Source organism: Panthera onca, chromosome A2, assembly GCF_046562875.1.
Source record: "Panthera onca isolate mPanOnc1 chromosome A2, mPanOnc1 haplotype 2, whole genome shotgun sequence".
Lineage (NCBI taxonomy): Eukaryota > Metazoa > Chordata > Mammalia > Carnivora > Felidae > Panthera > Panthera onca.
This window is the reverse complement of record NC_138340.1, coordinates 79,363,944-79,386,260: the sequence shown is the minus strand read 5'-3', so window position 1 is coordinate 79,386,260 and position 22,317 is coordinate 79,363,944. Positions and strand designations below refer to the sequence as shown.

Genomic DNA, 22,317 nt, shown 5'->3' with positions numbered 1-22,317 from the left:
TGATCTCACGGTCTTTGAGTTCGAGCCCCGCGTCGGGCTCTGTGCTGACAGCTCAGAGCCTGGTGCCCATTTCAGATTCTGTGTCTCCCTCTCTCTCTGCCCCTCCCCTGTTCATGCTCTGTCTCTCTCTGTCTCAAAAATAAATAAACGTTAAAAAAAATTTTTTTTTTTAATTAATAAATAAATACCGTGACTCAGGTAAGTCAAGTTCTTTCTCACACATGTGGCTCCTGCCACCAGACATGAAGCACGTGGCTGCTCTACTGAGGCCATAAACCAAACCTTAAGAACCGAAGAAAGCATATCCAGAGCAATTAACACAACAGAACTCTTATTTTTTCCTGCTTGGTTTTAAGTTCATTTTACACACACACACACACACACACACACACACACACACACACACGTGTCTTGGACTGATTTCGGGGAAAGCATTTAAATGTTTATAAACAGCCAATAACACCAGCAGTATACTCTGACAATTAAGGCACTAAAAAAGCTACAGTATTATTACGATTGAAACAACTCATGAGCAAAATAACCCAGAACTAAAGGCAAAGCATAGATCTAAATCAACCCCTCTGTCAAAATAACTATTCCATACTCCCCCAACCAGGCAAATGACAAGAGGTTCTAAGTAAGGGCTGAGTCATGCGGAGAAAACAACAGCCAAGGAACATGAGTCGGGACTTTCAACAAGTGGTAATTAATGATCATTTTCAAACCAAAGCAGATTTCTTTTAAAGACGCTGCATGCCTCCTTCAAATTCCTAATAGATGGGATATCAAGAAAACTAAACCATTATTACTACTATTATTCTTAGTCTCAACTCTTGGGTGTGAATAGATGATAAGAAAAGCTCATGCAGAGGTCACCATGAAACTCTGCCTCCCACTCCTGGAGTAGAAGAGGAGAAGTGTCCCTGCTCCTTGAAGGCCAAAGCACAGGCCCGTGGCCCAGGAAGCAAAATGACAGCACAAGGCGTCCAGCTACAGTGGTGGCCAGCAGCCATCATGACCCAAGACTGCCACAGCGCCGTGGCAGTGGCTGCTGTCTCTCCACCAGCCCCTCAGCTTTTCTGTTGTTCCATCACCTACACCTGACCCTTCAACAACACAGGTTTGAACTGTGCAAGTCCACTTATACAGGGATTTTTTTTCAATAAACACAATGGAAAGTTTTTTGGAGATTTTTGACAATTTGAATAAACTCACAAACTACATGGCCTAGAAATGTAAAAAAAAATTTTAAGAAAAAATTAGGTATGTCACGGATGCATAAAATATATGTAGGTACTACACTATTTTATCACTTACTACCATAAAATATACACGAATCTATTATAAAAAGTTAAAATTTATCAAAACTTATACACTTACAAACTGTACATGGTGCCATGTGTAGTCAAGAGAAAGATTCATTAAACATAACTACATAAAATGAACTGTAATACACACTGCACTCCTGTAAACATTTCATAGCCACCTCCTGTTGCTACTGTGGAGAGCTCAGGTGGTGAGAGTGTGCACTTCAAGTGCAAGGTGACCCTAATCACTGAACGCGCAGTTTGTGTCTCCAGTAAACTCCGTATCTCAGTAAAGGCGACCTCTCACAACTCTTGTGTATTTCTCAGTGTGTTTCGTGCAATACTGGTAACCCTGAATCACACCAGGGGACCCATAAGAAGTGCCACTAGTGAGGCTGGAAGTGCTCCCAAGAAGCATGACCTTACAAGAAAAAGTTAAATGGCGTGGCATGTACATGGATTGAGGTCTGCAGCTGCAGTTGTCCGCCATTTCAAGATAAATGAATCCAGCACAAGGACCACTGTAGAAATAAGAAAAGGAAGTTAATGAATCTGTCACTGCTGCTATGCCAGCAGGCACAAAAACCTTGGACTTTTTGCAAAATACATTTTTACCCCGTATTGAAAATGCAGCTTTAATGTGGGTGCGGATTGCTAAAAGAAAGGCGTATCTCTAAAGACTGGTACGATTCGAGAAACAGCGAAGTCATTATATGACAACTTCAAGTAAAAGGAAAGTGAACGATCTAAAGCTGGAAAATGTAATGCCAGCAAAGGATGGTTCGGTAATTTTAGAAAGAGATTTCGCTTAAAAAAAAAAGTTAAGATAACAGGAGAAGCCGCTTCTGCCAACCAGGAGATAGCAGATGACTTCCCAGACGCCATTAAGAACATTACTGAAGAGAAAGGATATTTGCTTGAACAGGTTTTTAATGCAGACGAACGTGCCCTGTTCGGGGAAAAAAGTGCCACAAAGGACATTGATAAAAAAGGAAGAGAAGCGAGCACCAGGACTTAGGGCAGGAAGGAATAGTCTATCTCTACTGTTTCGTGCAAATGCAGTCCGGTTTATGATGAGGACTGCCCTTGTCTGTAAAGCTGCTAACCTCCTAGCCTGAAAGGGCAAAGATAAACATCAGCTGCCAGTGCCTGGTTGTACAGCAAATAGGCCTGGACAGTGAGAACCCTTTTTCTGGATGGGTTCCCTCAAGCTTTGTCCCCGATCAGCAAGTGCCTTGGGGGCTGCCTTTTCAAGTTCTTTTAAGGGGTGCCAGTGTGGCTGAGTCAGTTGAGCATCCAACTTCAGTTCAGATCGTGATCTCACAGTTCGAAGGTTCGAGACCCGCACTGGGCTCTATGAGCCTGGAGTCTGCTTTGGATTCTGTATCTCCATCTCTCTCTCTGTCTCCACCCCCGCACCCCCCGCCCCCACTTCTCTCTCTCTCAAAAAATAATAAACATTAAAAAGAATTTTTTTAATAAAGTTCTTTTAATACTGGACAATGCCCTTGGCCAACCAGAATCCCATGAGTTCAACACCAAAGGTATCAAAATAGTCTACTTGCCCCCAAACACAATGACTCTGACTCAGCCTCTAGATCAGGGGGTCATAAGGAACTTTATGGCTCGTTACACACAGTGATGTCTGGAAAGCATTGTGAACACTACGGAAGAGAACCCTGATAGCACATGATGAGAGTATGGAAGGCTTACACCACTGAAGATGCCACTGTTCTAGAAAAAGCCATGAAAGCCATCAAGACTGAAAGAATATTCCTACTGGAGAAAACTGTGTCCAGATGTTATGCATGACTTCACAGGATTTACGAAAGAGTCAATCAAGGAAATCATGAAAGAGACTGTTGATGTGGCAGAAATGGTGGGTGGGTGAAGGGTTTCAAGGCATGGATCTTAGAAACATTTTTAGAGAAGTGAAAAAGCAAAAAAAAAAAAAGTCCGAAATTATGAGGTATCCCCGTAAGGTTACATGTACCAGAGTGCCTGCTGCGCCCCCAGCCTCCCCTTCTGCCTCTGCCACTCCTAAGACAGTAAGACCAACCCCTCCTCTTCTGTTTCTTCCCCCTCAGACTACACAACCCAAAGATGACAAGACTTTGTGATGATCGATGTCCACTCACTGAAGAGTAAACACTCATCGTGCCATACAGTTAATAAACTTAACTGTTGTGAGGGGCACCTGGGTGGCTCAGTTGGTTAAGCAACTGACTTTGGCTCAGGTCATGATCTCGTGGTTTGTGAGTTTGAGCCCCACGTTAGGCTCTGTGCTGACAGCTCGGAGCCTGGAGCCCGCTTCAGATTGATTGATTGATTGATTCATTCATTCATTCATTCATTCATATTCTATCTCTCTCTCTGCCCCTCCCCCACTCACACTCTGTGTCTATCAAAAATAAACATTAAAAAAATTCTTTTAAATAAACTTAACTGATGTGTATGTGTGTGTCTTTGTGTGAGTATCTAATAACTGCATGACAAGCAATGTATGGGACATTTCTGTGTCATCACCATCATCGCCTACATATTCACCACAAGGAACACTGTGTCTAAGACTTGCATGGAAAGGGACAGCCCACCCTTATGTAGGCATAAGGCGAGTGAGAGTTAATATAAAATACTGTTAATTTTCTGTTTTATAACTGTGCTTTCAAAGAATTAAATTACTGTACACTATGCCTCCCTCTCTCATAACTGGAGGCACTGCCTATCACCCTATCATCACAGATAAGTAATTTTTTTAATGCAACAATGTTTCCAATACTTTATTATGAATAGGACTGTAATACTGTAAAGCACAAAAGTTTTATAACGATTCATTCACTGGTATAGAAGCTAGGCTCCCGTGAAACAATCATATCGATTATAGTAGGCTACCATAAAACAACCATATTGTTGCTACTTCATTATCACTGTATGACTCATACCCTATAAATAAACATACATTTCTTTTCCACATTTTCTTTTGGTTACTCTTTTGTTTTTTGTTTGCTTTCATTCAAAAAAATTTTTTAACATTTATTTATTTTTGAGGGGTGGAGAGAACAAGTCGGGAAGAGGCAGAGAGAGAGGGAAATATAGAACCCAAAGCTCCAGGCTCCAGGGCTCCAGACTGTCAGCACAGAGCCTGAAGTAGGGCTCGAACTCATGACCCATGAGATCATGACCTGAGCCTAAGTCAGACACTTAACCGACTGAGCCACCCAGGCACCCCAAGTTTGTTTTCATTTCTGATATCTAGTGTTAGAAATATGTGTAACAGCTATAGTGTTTTGTATCAGGTAAGACATTAATGCAGGTACTGATAGACAATTCATCTTGTAAACAGACGACATAAACTGATGGTACTGACAAATACAGTACAATACTACAAATGTATTTTCTCTGCCTTATGATTTTTATAACATTTTCCTTTGTCTAGCTTACTTCATTGTAACAATATAGTACATGTAACATACAAAATACGTGCTGATCAATATCAATATCAGTAAGGGTTCCAGTCAACAGTAGGCTATTAGTAGTTATGTTTTCAGGAGTCAAAAGTTACATACAGGATTGTTTTAGTAATCTCCTCATTGTTTGAGAGTCAACTATACTTCAGTCATTCCAATAAACTGTATTACTAGTTAAAATACACAAAATCAGCTTGTACTGCTTGGAATGCAAAAGCCTGATTGACAGGCTTCACCATTACACAGTCTCCATTTTATATTTGTTAAACATAAACAATTTCTGAAATATAGTTCTTTTGGTTTTAATAACAAAATTATTTTGTTTAGTAGAAAGTTGGAAACTAGAGCAAGCTCACTGAAGAATGTAACATCATTTATAATCCCACTAACTAGACAGACACAACCACAATCATTTTGAAACACACCTTTCCAAGTTTTCTGCCCAAATGGACATTTTGACCCCCGAGAAGAAAGTGTGGACACATTAACCACACTAGAAACCTATGGAGACATGAAGCAAGGCTGACCACATAATTCATCGTTCCATAAGGGCTTCTTTCTTTCCTTCCCTTATTAATAATCCAAGAAAACATCCTTAAATTGGGGCTATCCTTGGCAAACCCAGCTGTAGGGTTGCCCTACATACCTGAATAGCTCAGCCTACTGATTAGAAACCTCCACTTTAGAAATAGTACCATTCATCAGAAGAGGCTACGAATTATAAATTATCCTTCCCTAGCACAATTTATTTTTACCAACTGGCAAACAGGGGAACAAGAAGATAAATCTAAGTCCTAACAAATCCAAAATTTTAATGAAATAAGTTTTTTAAAAACTGCAATAGAATTAGCATCAGAAGATGCAAAATATAGATACCACCCCTTCCTTCTTAGGTCAGAAAAAATGTTGACCCAATTTGTCCTTGCACAGGAAGTCATTCAATAAAAAACAGAAGAGAACAAAGGACTTTTTCCTGAATTATCAAGGCATCAATGAAACAGTACGCCCAGTTCTCCACACCCAAAATAGTGTATCATTTGGGGTTTTCTTCCCCCCTTTAAGTAGGTCAGAGCCCTAAAAAGGCTGGAGGGGAAAATCAAAATACATGGTTTCAAATATACTCCTAGAAGCTGACATGATGAGGTGGGATGAGAGCAAAATAAATAAATAAATATAACTTAATTAACAGATTCTAATTCGACAGACCCAGATATAGGAACAGTGCTCTACAATACAAAGCAACAACAGAAAAACCAACTGGGGGAAATCAGAGCATAGATTCAAAAAGAGCGATACGTAATTGATAACAGTAAGAAAGCCAGAATCCCTTGAGCTTATTTCTTTCCTCCTCTTTTTAAACAAGATCTTGCTTTGTAGCAGCTTTCGCTTTTGGTTTTCTGCCTTGTCAGCAACCGTTCCTTACCTACAGTCTATTTCCTTTCCTCCCTCCGAGTACTCTTTTCTGAAGATGAATTCTGCTCACATTCCCCACCTCTACTGATGATATTTTACCTACAGGAGAGGGAAGTCAGTTTCCAAATCACATACGCTGGGCTCAGCCTAAAAGGTCATAGGTAATTTTTTTTATAAACGTACTTTTATCCTTTCACGGAGTGATAGTGAAACAATTTTATCTGGAAGCAGGGGAGAACAAACACATTTTAAAACATTTCTTTAAACGGAGTCCCAAGAATACAGAAAGGGTATAAAAAATCACATGAGGCATTACATATTATGTCTGGTTTGTAAAGTTCTCTACATATAAATCCCAGACAGAAATTACAAACAGGCCAGGATGAAGGGAGAGGGAGAGAGGGAGGGGAAAAAGGAACAAAAACCTTCTTAACGTTAACAGCCTCAACACAGATTGTAGTTTCAGAAAAGCACAGGGTGAACTAACAGCTGACCTTTGAACCTCATTTGTCTCTAAAAATGGCAAGATGGCTGAAGAAAGAGGAAGCATACTGCCTTGAAACATTTTGTAAAGTGTTTTTTCTCATATGTTGTATTTTCAACATGCTCTTGATTTATTGGAGGGCTTTATTTGCCACAAATGAAAATATTTACCGGATATTTTATTTTGTTTATCAAAAAAAAAAAAAAAAATATATATATATATATATATATATATATATATATATATAAATTTTTAATGAATATTTGCCAGTTTAAGATGCTTAATTTAAGTAATCTTTGGCAGCACAATTCCAGTGCACAATCTGCAATGCTTTATTATTTTGTTTAATAGTTTGGCAGATAATCTTTTGCCTTTTTTTTTTTTTTTTTTTTTTTAAAGAGAGTGAGAGAGCATCTTAAGCTGACTCCACGCTGGCACAGAGCCTGGAACAGGGCTTGATTCCACGACCTGAGCTGAAACCAAGAGTCAGACATGTAACCAGCTGAGTCACCCAGGAACCCCTGCAATGCTTTGTTTTTATTGTTTTGTTTGTTTGCCTTTTAAAGAATGATCAAGAACCATTTTACCAAACTGATGGAAAGAATATAGAGGCAAAAAGATACAAGGACTCCAAGTGAAAACACTGAAATGGTGTCAGAATACAAAATAACTTTTTAAAAAGAGACTATATGGTAGGGAAAGAATGTAAACTTCTTTTTGAAATTCTGCTTCTAAAGAACTTTAACTCTAGGGGCACCTGGGTGGCTCAGTAGTTTAAGTGTCCAACTCCTTGATTTCGGCTCAGGGCATGATCTCACAGTTTGTGAGTTCAAGCCCCACGTCAGGCTCTGCGCTGACAATGCGGAACTTGCTTGGATTCTCTCTCCCTCTCTCTCTGCCCCTCCTCCACTTGCACATCCTCTCTCTCAAAATAAATAAACTTTTAAAAACTCTAATTCTGACACCAAAATTAGATGGTAACAACCTAAGGTACAGAACAGGACCATCAAGCTAAATTTAAACATTCCCTCTCTGTGGCATCTAAGCCATTTATTGAATGGTTAAATTCATAATTTCCCAACTGGTATGCATTATTTTATTTGCTTTATACACATACAGAAACTGAGGCCCAGAGAAGGTTATCTACTTGCCCAAGGTAAACAAAGCAATCTGGTGTCTGAGCACATTAGAAAATCTGGCCTGATTCCAGAGCATGTGATCAGAAAACAATACCACCCACTACCTCTTAAACATCCGTTTTATAAACATTATCTCTTTAAATCCTCACAATTCCATGTGAGGTGGGCATTATCATCTTTATTTTGAAGATCAAGAAAACCTAAGACTTAAGTTAGGTAGCTTGCCAAGATTTAGTTTCTGGTCCATGGCTCCAAAGCCCATACTCTCTCTTCCAATATATCATGCTGCTTTCGGTACTAATATTCTATAAATCTATCACCACAAAGTGTTCCCTTCCCTTACAGGAAACGATTCCATGCAGGATGGAGATGAAGTAGGACTTGGTCTTTTGTTGCCACAGCCTCTCCTGTTCCCCCCTTCTCACACCCCTATTGCCTCTCCCAGTGAAGTACTGAGACAATTCTCAAGGACTTACATTACGATCAGTAACTCCCTCTACGACCACCCACCACCCTTCTCAAACAGACAACTGGAAAAGCTTAAAGCTATTAGAAGGAAATCTTCCCCCGAGAAAAGGTCACCAGGGCAGGGCCACTGTCAAGAGTCTGCCATTCTCTGCATGATAACCTTACTCCAAGTCCAAAGACCAAATCATAAACTGATACGTATTTTTCAATAAAAAAATCAAATATCTCCCCCTGCTGCCATTTCTATCTTGTGCGATTATCATCTGATTCATGATGGGCAACATTTCTAGGTCTGCTACCTCATCTATAACGCAAGCAACACCATCTCAAATGCCCCTGTCGCTTCAGAGCTCTAAGTTATCTGATAGGATCCCTCTTCCTCTGCCTGTTCGTGAGGAAGAGGCTGATAGTTTATGGGGGGTGGCGGGGGGGGATGGGCTGTAGACAAAGCCCCACAGTAAGTACAGCAGAGTATTATCAGGTTCTACTGTATACACAAAGATCCACTCACAAGCACACACACAAAGTCCAGTCTGAAACAAGCAACGAAAACCACCCAGAGCCTGGGCTTTGCCAACCCAAAATGAATCCTCTATTTTTAGCTCACATCCACACAAGACAGGGCCTAGCCTGGCCTGCGGCAGCCAAATGAGCGGCCAGCTGGGCTCACCAATGAATCTTAAGGCAAGCCGGATCTCTAATCCTTAGGAGTAACCTTTGGCTTGACTACAGCCAAAACCTGAATATAAGAACAGAAAGCTACAAAGGCTCAAAGCCTACCAAGGAAGCAGTATCTCAAATATGTAAGGCTACTTCCTGTATTTTATTTATTCTGGTAGACGGCGTGGACAAAGTTCAAAAAGCCTGGACATCTTTACATTGTAATCTCAATTTTCCAAGTCTGTATGTCATTTTACAGTTGAAGAACATGAGAAGGAGCAGAGGTGACCAAGATTAAATTCAAAATCCCAAAGTCACTTGCCAAACAACCTTAAATAGTAACTAGTGAGTTTAGTAAGGGCTGTGAACCAAGTTGAGAATTTTAATAAACTCTGAATTTGAGAAGAAGTACAGAATTTTAAATTTCAGTTGTCCAGATTATAATATCCATAAATCAGAGTAGACTGATACACAGCGGCAGTTCAGCCGAACACCTAAGATTGAAATGTGAAAAAGGGCATCAACAAAACTTCTCCAGTCCAATCTAGGGAGTTGCACCTAGTGTCCTCGCTGCTGGCATCAGACAGAGGCAAGGGAAAGAGCACTAGACAGACAGGAAGCAGTTAAGCTCAGGTCCCAATTCTGCCATTAATTAACTGGTATGCCTCCAAGGCTCCTGGCGCGCGGGCAATTCAAACATCAGGTAGGTGTTTCCGGGAGAAGAGTTCTAGCAGAAAGATGCCACTGGAGTCCCCACGGAAGATAGTGGGAGTCCTTTAAGGTTTCCGAGCACAGGGAGGTTGGGTGAAACAGCTACAGAAACAAACATCTAACAGAGCTTTTCAGGAGAGAGCAAATTAAGAGAATATTGCCCAACAATACTGTCTGATTAAAAAGAAAAAAAAATTTTTTTCTCAGTGTAAACCTCCTTACTAATTGGGAAAGAAATGAAAAATATTTTATGCAACGGGGCGCCTGGGTGGCGCAGTCGGTTAAGCGTCCGACTTCAGCCAGGTCACGATCTTGCGGTCCGTGAGTTCGAGCCCCGCGTCAGGCTCTGGGCTGATGGCTCGGAGCCTGGAGCCTGTTTCCGATTCTGTGTCTCCCTCTCTCTCTGCCCCTCCCCCGTTCATGCTCTGTCTCTCTCTGTCCCAAAAATAAATAAAAAACGTTGAAAAAAAAAATTAAAAAAAAAAAATATTTTATGCAAATAAAATTTGTGTCTACTATATGGGCTACAAGATGTGCCAGGAACGCCACCAAGATGGACGAAACTCTCTCACCATCTAATGGGGTGACAGGTAGCTTCTCAGATGTATCAACGGCTTTCTGGGAGACACAAACAGAGAAGGACCCTCTGCAGGGGCACAGGAGGGGCCATTCAAAGTGGGGACAGCGTCTGAATGGTGAGGTCTATGCAGAGGGAAGAGCACTTATGAAGAAGGCGAGGAGTGAAGAGCCAAGCGCAGCAGGAACTGCAGGTGGGGGGCACCCAACAGTGAAAAGACCTTCTCAAGCCTGACCAGGAAGTCTCTCGTAGGAATGAGATCCTGGAGGTGACACAATGGGCAAAGGGGAGGGGCTGGTGACAGGCAGCAAAGAGACTGAGCAGCACTGGAGGCCAGAAGCAGGAAGGCTGAATAAAAGCAGTGCACTAAAGTCACAGAGAAGCACAGGGTTTGGGAAGGATGCTTGCAAGGGAATTAACAGGACCCGGTGACCAACCAGATGTAGACTCTGAGGAAAAATGAGGAGGTCACATAATGCTGAGGATTTTGAGTCTATACAAAGCTATAAATATTCACTCTTTAAATTCAAATGAGCAGTGTGACAAAATTTTAGAGATAGAAGGACCATTCCTGGTCACAGAGGCCCCACACTGTGCTTGACAGTTAAGAAGTAACATAAGCGGGGCACCTGGGTGGCTCCACGGGTTAAGCATCTGACTCTTGATTTCAGCTCAGATCAAGATCCCAGGGTTGTGGGATCGAGCCCCGAGTTGGGCTCCACACTGAACGTGGGGCTTGCTTGAGATTCTTTCCCTCTCTCCCCTCTACTCATACTCTCTTTCTCTGAAGGAGAAGGAGGAGGAGGAGGAGAAGTCGTCACATGAGCAAGAAGTCTGGCAGAGAGATGACAGCGGCTCCAGTAGCTGCTACAAAGAAAACCTTGAAAGTTACATACACAGTTGACCTCTGAACAATCTGAGGGTTAGGGGCACTGACCACTATACAGTGGAAAAGCCACATACATATAACTTCAGACTCCCCAAAAGCTTAACTACTAATAGCCTACTGTTGACAGGAACCCTTACTGATACCATAATGAACACATATTTTGTATATTATATACTGTATTCGCACAATAAGGTAAAAGGAGAGAAAAGAAAATGTTAAGAAAATTATAAGGAAAAAAATACACTTATAGAAGTGTAAAAAAAAAAAAAAAAAAAAAAAAGGTGGGTGGGGGACACCTGGATGGCTCAGCTGGTTGAACCTCTGACTTCGGCTCAGGTCACGATCTCACGGCTCATGAGTTTGAGCTTCCTATTGGGCTCTGTGCTGACAGTTCAGAGCCTGAAGCCTGCTTCTGAATCTGTATCTCCCTCTCTCTCTGCCTTCCCCCTCTCGCATTGTCTCTCTCTCTCAAAAATAAATAAACATTAAAAAATTAATTAAAAAAAAGAAATGTAAAAAAAAAAATAGCTGTGTATAAGTGGGACCCACACAGTTCAAACTCATGTTCTTCAAAGGTCAACCGTCCACATCAGCAAAAATCCTCACTATTTGCTGGGCCAAGATTAGGGAACTTCTTTCTATCCTTTTATAGACCTTATAAAATTTCCTGTTGCCTTCTGCTTTCTTTCAAAGATATTTATAATGTTCATTTAAACCCACAGAGGCAGGGTAAAACTTTAACATTTAAACATACAGGGTAATTTTTGTCCTTGATCCTAGAGCCCCTGAGGGCAGCCATATAGCAAAAGAATTATTTAGTCCCTCTCCTTCCCCTACAAGTACATTTTATGAGACAGAAAAGTGAAGCACAGAGTGGCCATGTAACCTGTCTATCAGCACAGTCAAGAAGGATTAAACAAGATAAAGAGTTTGATTCATGGCCAGTTACATTTTAGGTTTCAAAAGGCATTTAGGTAGTGATGTAAAGTAGGCAGGTGGATATATATGTCTGCAGCTCAGAATGGAGAGCTGAGATATAAATTTGGGAGTCATCAGCACACAGATGGTACTCAACACCATGGAAACAGATGAGATCATCTTCAGAGGGAATGTAGGCAAGAGCAACAGGCCTAGGACAGAGACCCTGTGGAAGGGCCAACGTTTGGATAAGGGAAACCAAAGAAACTGAGGAGGATGGCTTGTAGTTTATCTTCTACCCCAACTTCTTTACAAACCAACAACAGAAACCTTTTGTGTTCAGCGTATCTATGTACTTCAGTGCCAGATATTTTAAATACCGAAGACTACCACAAATTTTACCAATTTCAGTTAGTAACAGTAATCTAGAACTGTCGGGAGAAGAGGGACTGTACGAGTTAAATCTGCTGATGAGTGGTATTTCCAGATAAAGGAAGATTTCTCTTTATGTGACTAGTTCATGGCTTAAATGTCTGCAAGAATCAGGTAGGTGAAGGGGCCTGGCTGGCTCAGTCAATAGAGCATGCAACTCTTGATCTCCGGGTTCTAAGTTCGAGCCCCACGTGGGGTGTAGGGATTAATTAAAAAATAAAACCGTAAAAAAAAAAAAAAAATTCAGGTAGGTGAGTGTGAAGCACTAAGAAACACAACAGTAAATGGTGGGTCCTGTGCTACTGGCAGGGGCTGGGCCTCTCCTACTGGCATTCAAATTTGGTGGATTACGGAGAAAAATGGAGGGTCCTGGTCCTTACAGTACCATGCGAACTGGGAATCAAAACCACGTCTCTATGGGTTCACAATTACAGCACAAGGCTGCATGTTAACAGAAGTCTTTCCTCCTGCCATTAACCGTTTTTCTCTAGAGGTGAAGTGTGAATACATTCAGTGTTGTAAAATGGAAGCACTTCTTAAAACTCATCAGCTCTGTGGCTCTGGGTGTTATCTACAATCCATCTGTGAAACAGAGATAATAATGCTATGAGGACTAACTGAAAGCATGTCTGGAAGAAGTCCCTAACTCGATGACCATTAGGCATTAATAAATGAGGAAGAGCAGGAGGAGAATGGGATGGACTAAATGATGATGAGCTTTCCAAACTATTATCACTCATCATCAAAGTGCAATAATACCTGTGCAGCTATTAAAAATCACTCGAGTACTTGGGGCGCCTGGGTGGTTCAGGCAGTTGTTAAGCATGTGACTTTGGCTCAGGTCATGATCTCCCGGTTCACGGGTTTGAGCCCTGCATCGGGCTCTGTGCGGACAGCTCAGAGCCTGGAGCCTGCGTCAGATTCTGTGTCTCCCTCTCTCTCTGCCCCTCTGCTGCTCACGCTGTCTCTCAACAATAAATAAATGTAAAAAAATAAATTTTTTTTTAAATCACTTAAGTACCATATATATCCCCCTCCCCCCCCCAAAAGGAGCTACACCTTTTACAGGGTTCTCATTTTATTGTTTGAAGTTTTTAACCATTTTTTAATGTTTATTTTTGAGAGGGGGGAGGGGGGTAGGGAGAGAGAGAGGGAGGGAGGGAGGGAGAGAGCATGAACAGGGGAGGAGCAGAGAGTGAAGGAGACACAGAATCTGAAGCAGGCTCCAGGCTCTGAGCTGTCAGTACAGAGCTTGATGCAGGGCTCGGACTCACAAACCACGAGACCATGACCTGAGCAGAAGACAGACGCTTAACCGACTGAGCCACCCAAGTGCCCCAAAATATGACAATTAAATGGTGCCTAACAAAATGTATTAGACAGTAGCTAAAATGAAGGGTTATTTTTTTAATTTTAAAAAAATGTTTTGATGTTTTATTTTTGAGAGAGAGATAGAGCGCGAGCAGGGGAGGGGCAGAGAGAGAGGGAGACACAGAATCCGAAGCAGGTTCCAGGCTCTGAGCTATGAGCACAGAGCCTAACAGCAGGCCTCCAACTCAAGAACCGTGAAATCCTGACCTGAGCCAAAATTGGACACTCAACCAACTGAGCCACTCAGGTACCCCCTAAAATGAAGTTTAATTCTTGGTATGAAAATTGATTGTATTGATGATCTTTTTTACCTTCCCCTTAAAAGGCTGTCACTACTTAAAGGAGGCAGATCCTACGATTCCAGGTCGGAGTCACTGCTCCTCTTGCCTAAGAAATTGCATAATTCTCTTCACATAGAACAGATTTGGGGTTAAAGACTTCTATGTAAAGCCAGGATGGGAAATAAAGAGAAGAGGATAGCAAAAACGTGAATTCTGTCCAGGTGTGCCGGTCATCTTTGCTTTGTTTCACGGACAAGATTGGCACCCCTAGTCTCTCTGCCTTCTTGGTGCTTAGACACTCAAGTTGCTGGAGAAGGACCTGAGGGGTGCATATTCTTACTAAACGCATGCAACCTGACTCAGGACACCTCGTACATAGAAACACTGGAAATCTTTGTCAGTCAGTTGTACCCCTGAGGTGCAGAGGTTGGAACCGCAAGGTTGGCTGTGCAGTACCTCGACCACCAACTGGAGCGTGACACTGTGAAATCATAAACACACTGGTTTTCTTACCTAGAAAGTGAAGAGAGAGCCATCCACACTATACATCTACAAGAACTGTTGAAAGAATTAAATTAACAGTGAACAGGAGAATGCACCGTAAGGCACTGAGGTTATTACTCTCTTCTCTGGCTAGAGCAGAGAATTAAAGAATTCTAATTCTACCAACACTAGTATAATTTAGCATAACCAATCTCGGTTTTCTTAAAGAAAAAGTAAACTGGTCAATTTCTTTGTACAATGTTCCAAGACTCTACATTCCTTCACTTTAAGTACTGAAAGTAACTGGTTACAAGAGTACAATGTGGAACCTGAGATGAATCACTTCACCATTTTGGGCATCAGTTTTCCTCATGCAGAAAACAAGTGTGGAGGACAAGCGGGATCTCCAAGCTCTTTTTTGGCTAGGACTTTTTTGTTCCCCCATTATATTCATCTGTACATGTCTGGTCACAAGAACTAGTGAAATGCTTTTGATTAGTTAATAAAAACGAGTCATTCTAACTGAGTTACATCATTCGTAAGTGAACTTTTACATTCCACCATCCCGACTGTATTAAAGTTAGAGGGAAAATGACAATTTTCATAGTGTGGTGATCACTCCCAACACGAAGGACAGGAAACATGAAGTGTAAGTCTGGTATTTCTTCGCATGAGCCCTTGTTGCCCACATGCCTCTCAAAGCACAATTGTTGCTCTCAAAGCAACAAACAGTGCAAAGGGACACTGATGTGTTGCCCCAGTGGAGAAAAGGCTGGCTGTGCCTTTTCTGGTGTGAGGCGGGACACACCATCATTTCACATTCAGAAACACACAGGATTCACTTTATGCACATGCAGGGTGTGACACCACTGAACTCTTAGTGGGAATTCTCAAGTTCAAAACTACAAAAAGTATCAAATCATATGAGGTAACTAGACAGAGCCTCAACTTTAGAAAAAGTTAACTTTAGGGTGCCTGGGTGGCTCAGTGAGTTGAGCATCTGACTTTGGTTCGGGTCATGATCTCATGGTTCATGAGTTCAAGCCCAACATCGAGCTTTGCACCTGCTTGGTTCCACACTGTCGGTGCAAAGTCTGATTGGGATTCTCACTCTCTCTCTCTCTCTCTCTCTCTCTCTCTCTCAGAATGAGTAAATAAACTTAAAAAAAATTTTTTAAGTAAACTTCAGTAGATGTACTTTAAAACATTAGATTGAAAGAACTTTCTTGGGAAATGCCTCACTTGAGTTTATTTAAATTATCACTACAGGGGCACCTGGGTGGCTCAGTCAGTTAAGCGTCTGACTTCAGCTCAGGTCATGATCTTACTGTCTGTGAGTTCAAGCTGCATCGGGCTCTGTGCTGACAGCTCAGAGCCTGGAGCCTGCTTTGGATTCTGCGTCTCCCTCTCTTTCTGCCCCTCCCCTGTCCTCCCTCCCTCTCGCGCTCGCTCTCTCTCTCTCTCTCTCTCTCTCACACACACACACACACATACAAATAAACATTAACATTTTTTTGAGCTATCACTACAAACAAATCCATCATAATATCTAGTCCTAAGAATCAGAAGGCCTGTCATATTCTCCATAAAATGTGTGATTCCATCCAACTACCAGAAGGGTGAACCACAGATAAGCAGTTCATTTTTGTCGCTGGCTGTTAAATATTTTACAGCACCTCTGAGAGAAGCAGGGGTAATAACTGTCTTCTTTTTCTCCAGGAGCCAGGTGGACTGCCATGCCAAGCCCAAGCTACCGCTGAGAACATGACTGGCCTTAGGGCAGCGAGAGCAGCAGGAGCTACTCAGGAGTGATGGCCGTGGAGGGACAACATGACGATGGGCCGGACACTGCACAGCTCATTACACCCAAACACGATTTCTGGATTTGCTCACTTTGCAATGAATACTTGCATCGACGCTGAAACAGAAAGCACTACAGCAATAAATCCATCATCGATACAATCTCAATGCAATCTTGCTTCAACTACAAAAGCTCAGGAAAAAAAGGTGTCAATTTATTAACCACAAAAATCCTGTAATCATGACTAACCATACATAACACAGGAAAAAAATACTTAAGGTTTGACAGGCCGACCGACCACCTGTCTTTAGGACATCTCCATCCATCCAAAAAAATAAGGAACCGTCCTCTTTATAAAATCTTGGAGAGGAATACACTTCATAGCCTCTCTTGGTAATCCATTTCAGTGCTTAACACTCAAGGCATCAAGGCATTCATCCACCCTCTGTCTTTCAAATGGTAAATTCTGCCATAATGTTTCCACCCTTTTCCAGAGCAAATGAATAACATTTTGCCATCAACTCTGCAACGTATCTTGCAACCTTTGATTCTTACAGGGGAAAACGCGTTTCTTAAGACTTTCCTAACTTTATGCTCGCAGGAGTGTGTGCATGTTCTAAACATGGGCGGAACATCTCCCTTGCTAAATCCTGTCAATCAATGACTCTTGGTAAACTTCAGCATTAAAATTCAAAAGGCTTACCACTGCACAGAAGAATCCTCTCCCCTCTTTTCCCACCCTTTCCTTCACCTCTTTCCCAGCCTTACATTATCATCTCAAGTTCCCATGTGGCACCACCATGTTTCACTTCACTCTGATTTCTCACATGCTATTTCCCCAGCGTGCAACGCTAACCTGAGGACTGGGACTTCACATTCCGTCCTCCCGCTCTACAAAGTACACACACCCCTACCCCTCCCCCACCCTCCACCCCCCAAAAACACAAATTCTAGCGAGAAAAATGCAGTTGGCCAAAAAGAAGATCTTGCCTAAAAAGGTGATTCAGTTTTACAACAGAGTCAGTGAATGCTTACCGAACATCCACAAGGCCCTAGTTTGACAAGGAGGGTTAGAGAATCTTAATTCCTGTACATCTTTTTAAAAATAAAAAAGGGTGCTTGCTTCGGCAGCACATATACTAAAATTGGAACGATACGGAGAAGATTAGCATGGCCCCTGCACAAGGATGACACGTAAATTCGTGAAGTGTTCCATATTTTTTGGGTGATGGGTATTGAGGAGGGCACCTTTTGGGATGAGCACTGGGTGTTGTATGGAAACCAATTTGACAATAAATTTCATATATTGAAAAAAATAAAAATAAAAAAGGAAAGTCTGCCATGTTTTGTCATCTGTCTGGGGTGAGAAGCTTCTACGATACAACTTCTTGAAATCCCTTACAAAATTAAAAGTCATTAACAAAGGCACTAAGTATACCTTAAGCATTTCATGAATGCTTGACTGAATAAAGAATCTACTGCCTCAGAGTTTGTTAAAGTTGACTGTATGGACTTGGCTTTCATTTACGCACACCCAGCGGAACGCTGAAGGTGTCACGGTAACAGGTGGCTTTACGAGAGAGAAGAGCTAAGAAGCAGAGGGGACTGCTGTCAACAGTGTCTAGTATACTGTCAACCATCATCTATAGAACACTCGAAAAGAAACAACTGAGACTCCAAAATGAGAGTGTAAGCAAAAAGGTCCTTTACACGCTGCCAGTAAGAGTGTAAAGCTCCAGCTTTGCAGAGGCAATTTAACACTCCCGACCGAGAGCCTTACAAGCTGGCTTTTCTAAGTGATTCCATTTCTAAGACCAAGACTCAATAAAAAGAATTATGGTATACCTATCCATATCATGGACTCAGTCCTATGCAGTCTTTAAAAATGATACCATAAAAAAATGCCCACAGAAGATTACTTAATAACCTAAGAAAGACCGCATATGATAACGTAAAAAGCCAATTCCAGAGTAATGTGCCAGTGTGATGTTGGGTTTTCTTGTTGATGATGGTAATGCTGTGAAAGTATGTCTGCTTGATTTTTATAGATCTACTTACACTAAAACATAATATTAAACTTAAAAAATTAATACTAGAGACTGACCTTTTATGATGAAAGTATGGTGCTTTTTGTGTTCTCCTTTTTATCTGAATTTTCAAAAACAAATAAACATATCTTCTGAAAAGGATTATGTTAAATAATACGTAACATAATTAAGTTAGAGAAAAGGTTTACTTCTTCTGTAGGAACTAGTAGATTTTCTCCTTATAGAGAGTAAGCAACACTATTTTTTTCCTTAGTTGGGCTGCCAGGAGACTCAAAGCCAAATTTGCCGGTCACCATCAGCAGGTGCACAGCAAATGCCACATAACTGGCGGCGTGTGCTTCTGACTATCCGCCATCGTAACCTTCCAGTCTGACCTGCATTTTCTCTGGCCCTTTTTCTACTGCATTGTAGATCTTCTTCTAACTAGCCTCCAAATCTTTTTGTGGGGGGAGTGTGGGTGGAGGGGGGAAAAGAAAGACGGAAAAAGAAGGAAAAGGGGAAAGGAGAAAAAGGATGAGGTGGCATTTGCAGCAGCAGGATATTGTTCTAGCTCTGTAATTTTCAGGTTAATTTATTGAAGGTTAGGTCCCAGCACAGTGGGTACTGTACTACGTGTAGAATGAATGAATGGACAGAACACCTTCCCAGCTTGAGAAATGCATGTCTCTCAGGGGCCCTTCCTACTCCAAACAGTTGAAATCTTCTTGAATTCTGGTACCTTAGCATATGGTTATTAGAACAGTGCTCACCAGTATTTATGCAGATTTGAAACATCAGAAAAACCCAGAGATACAGTTCTTAGTACAACAACAGTTTGATGTGCATGCCTTCAATCTACAGATAATGAATGCTTATAGTACTCACAGGACTTGAAAATCCTTTCCTATAAATCTGCACAGGTCTGTGGCTCACAGATTGTAAATCAATGTGCTATACAGCACAGAAGAAAACTGTTTACCATGAGCTGAATTTAGATGGCAGACATTCTTTTCTTTTGAGGCTGGCATGAGTTTTTGTTTTGTTTTTTAATTTGTGCCATCATTTAAAAGGAGAGATCTGGGGCTCCCGGCTGGCTCGGTCAGTGGGGGAAACAACTCTTGATCTCAGGGTTGTGAGTTCAAGCCCCACGGGTAGAGATTACTTCTAAGTAAAAATATTTAACTAACTAACTAACTAAATAAATAAATAAATAAGACTAAAATGAGAGCTCTGACAGAAAAAAATAGTCAACTTCTCACAAAAATCACAAAGGCTGGCAAAATTTGGCCTGGATTTCCACATGGCAGTAGCCAGCAAGAGCTGATCCACAACCACCTCTTTATTTACTTATTTATTTTGGAGGAACATGGGTTCTTTACAAACATGTGATCTCAAAAACACAGCATGTCATTATAAAAACTGCACCACATACCTACAAGCAAAAGGACAGATGTGTAACCGTACCAGGCATCATAGCTTCATGTGGTGTGTCTTTGCAAACCATGTTATTTGTGTGCACAGGCTCTTTTTATACGTACACACATACACACACAGCCTCACACACTCTGGGCTTACAGAAGTGGGAATACCTTTAGTAGTTTTTTATCGCCTGTTTTTCACCTTTCTTGCTTTTTTTTCTACAATGCCTTTTAATAACACTGTTATTAAATCTTCTACATCATGTTTTAATCTCTGTATCATATTCCTTACACTGGATAAACTATAACAAATTTAATACTCTCATACTGCAAACCATTTATTTCCAATAGCTTTGCTACCATAAATGTGCAGAGTAATTTAGAAAGACAATTTTGTTTTATTTTTAATGTCTGTATTTGAGAGAGATGGCGGGGGGGGGGGGGGGGAGGGGTGCTGCAGAGAGAGAGAGGGAGGCACAGAATCTGAAGCTGGCTCCAGGCTCTGAGCTGTCAGCACAGAGCCCAACGCAGGCCTTGAACCCATGAACCTTGAGATCATGACCTGAGCTGAAGTCTGACGCTTAACCGACTGAGCTACCCAGGTGCCCTGTGTTTTATTTTAGACTTTGAAGAAGAATATGAAAGGATGGGAGTTCTCTGGCCTCCTTCTCCACAGTTTTCAGTCTCTTTTCCCCTCGTTTTAATTCAGTATAGCAGCAGCTAGCTCTTTACATGGGTTTGTGGTCTCTAGTGTTCTAGAGTCTGCATCTGGCCCTTGGTCCTCACTCATCTCAAAGGCATCACTATTTGCCTTTGGCAAATGTCTGTAACCCTTACACTGTATACAGCTCTAGCCTCAATGTAAGTTCACCCAAAATGCAATTATTGGTTATTTGTAATTCTTTCAACAAATGCCAAGAGCTTCCCGCTGGTGTGGTCCATGACTAGATGCCCACGAAACTGCCCAAGTTAGGTGAGGGGGAGGCCACCCACCAAAGTCTCTTCTACACAGAGCCTAGGCTTCTGTGCTGCCTTTGCTGGCCCCTGATTTCCCAATCACTGAGTGGGCAGTGCACAGCCGCTGCTGATAAATGCTGGATGGACGACGCACAGAAGATGGATGGATGACAAATGTAAGCTACACTAAAATCAGTCTTTAATTTCTTCCAGCTATTGGCACATAAGGAATTCTGCTCCAAAGGGAATCTGCAATATGACTGTTAGAAGGAGAGTTATTTTTTATTGTTGTCATTGTTATTCTTACAAGAGCAGTGCACATTTGTTCAAAACTTCCCTGATCTACCATCTGGGGGGGAAGGGCAGATCCCACAGGGAAAAGGAAGTGCTGCTCCTGGGGTACAAACCCACGTTAGGTAATACGGTACCTGGGACTTGGGACTGAATTACAACGAACCGCACACTGAGAAAGTGACGCTTTTCCCAACTTCTTTCAGTCTGTCTGAGTATATCCAACAGCATGTCTCACTTTGGTGCTAACACATACACTTAAGCTCCTTTATGACACTTGCCAATTTAATTTCCCTTGTAAACAGAGGGAGCATATGGCACAGGCCTAAGCCTTTATCAGACAACAGAATCTGGACAGGATTTAACAGTAATTGTTTTTAAAGGTTCTGGTAGGGATACAGAGATTTCCTTTTAAAGAAAATTAACTTTTAAAAAACATTATACGAATTTTATGTTCTGTGCATCTTACCACGACTAAACACAAACAAAGAACATGATATTAAGTAACAGTAAAGGATGGAGTACAACCACGACAAAGAGCACTGAGGTGATATACACAATACTGACATTTGGGAGATGAAGGGCTCTGGTTTGATGTTACCAGTTTGGCAAAGAGATGGGAAGCGTTTGGATTTACTTTAATGTCCATTTTACATTGTAACAAACGTAAAAAATATATATGTAATAACAAACTGTGCATTTTTATGGTGATAGAAAAACCTAAGATTTGTAACCTTGACACTTCAAGTTAAATTAGCTCATGACTACAATTGACAACATAGGATTATATATAACTATTTGTGACCACGTACAGCTATACTTTATTAATCTAAAACAATACCATAAAAATAAATGACTCTCTCTATACCAAAAAAGGTCTTCCCATAAGGTTCCTAATTTGCAAGCTGCAAATGATGATATAAAAATATTCTCTAATGAAAACACTTCTACATTTAAGATCGTAAGTCGGGGCTAATACTACACCAGTAAGTAGACCAAATGTCATTGATACTCCCCTCTGTCAAACAGCAGCTGTGACAAATGCTACAAAGGAGAGGTACATGGTTCTGGAAGGGCTTATAACAAGTGTAATTTGACCTAGGCAGGGCTTCCTTGAGATGGGAAGGATAGGAGCAGCGAAAGAGCAAAGCAAGAGAGACAGGACTGGAGTCAGAGGAGTCTGCGGTTGGGATGGAGAATGTGGGTGCTCGCTGACCCAGATA

At 41.4% G+C, this 22,317-nt stretch overlaps 1 protein-coding gene and 1 non-coding gene across 22 annotated transcripts in view; one reads left to right on the top strand and one right to left on the bottom strand.

Annotated features, from left to right (window-relative positions):
• SRPK2 (SRSF protein kinase 2) overlaps window positions 1-22,317 on the bottom strand; it is a 393,623-nt gene that overhangs the window by 264,029 nt on the left and 107,277 nt on the right. The gene's annotated exons all lie outside the window — the stretch shown is intronic.
• LOC132680033 (U6 spliceosomal RNA) lies at window positions 17,517-17,623 on the top strand. The gene has a single exon (XR_009610488.1). It is a non-coding gene; the product is annotated as a U6 spliceosomal RNA (small nuclear RNA).